Raw genomic sequence first — 1,149 nt, 5'->3', positions numbered from 1 at the left:
TTAATGAGATCCCATTTGTCAATTTTGGCTTTTGCTGCCGTTGCTTTTGGTGTTTTAGACATGAAGTCCTTGCCCGTGCCTATGTCCTGAATGGTACTACCTAGATTTTCTTCTAGGGTTTTTATGGTATTAGGTCTAACATTTAAGTCTCTAATCCATCTTGAATTAATCTTCGTATAAGGAGTAAGGAAAGGATCCAGTTTCAGCTTTCTACTTATGGCTAGCCAATTTTCCCAGCACCATTTATTAAATAGGGAATCCTTTCCCCATTTCTTGTTTCTCTCAGGTTTGTCAAAGATCAGATGGCTGTAGATGTGTGGTATTATTTCTGAGGACTCTGTTCTGTTCCATTGGTCTATATCTCTGTTTTGGTACCAGTACCATGCTGTTTTGGTTACTGTAGCCTTGTAGTATAGTTTGAAGTCAGGTAGCGTGACGCCTCCGGCTTTGTCCTTTTGACTTAGGATTGTCTTGGCAATGCGGGCTCTTTTTTGGTTCCATATGAACTTTAAAGCAGTTTTTTCCAATTCTGTGAAGAAACTCATTGGTAGCTTGATGGGGATGGCATTGAATCTATAAATAACCTTGGACAGTATGGCCATTTTCACGATATTGATTCTTCCTATCCATGAGCATGGTATGTTCTTCCATTTGTTTGTGTCCTCTTTGATTTCACTGAGCAGTGGTTTGTAGTTCTCCTTGAAGAGGTCCTTTACATCCCTTGTATGTTGGATTCCTAGGTATTTCATTCTCTTTGAAGCAATTGTGAATGGAAGTTCATTCCTGATTTGGCTCTCTGTTTGTCTGTTACTGGTGTATAAGAATGCTTGTGATTTTTGCACATTAATTTTGTATCCTGAGACTTTGCTGAAGTTGCTTATCAGCTTAAGAAGATTTTGGGCTGAGACGATGGGGTTTTCTAAGTATACAATCATGTCATCTGCAAACAAGGACAATTTGACTTCTTCTTTTCCTAACTGAATACCCTTGATTTCTTTCTCTTGCCTGATTGCCCTAGCCAGAACTTCCAACACTATGTTGAATAGGAGTGGTGAGAGAGGGCATCCCTGTCTTGTGCCAGTTTTCAAAGGGAATTTTTCCAGTTTTTGCCCATTCAGTATGATATTAGCTGTGGGTTTGTCATAGGTA

Source organism: Piliocolobus tephrosceles, chromosome 18, assembly GCF_002776525.5.
Source record: "Piliocolobus tephrosceles isolate RC106 chromosome 18, ASM277652v3, whole genome shotgun sequence".
Taxonomy (NCBI): Eukaryota; Metazoa; Chordata; class Mammalia; order Primates; family Cercopithecidae; genus Piliocolobus; species Piliocolobus tephrosceles.
Note: the sequence above shows the minus strand (reverse complement) of the source record.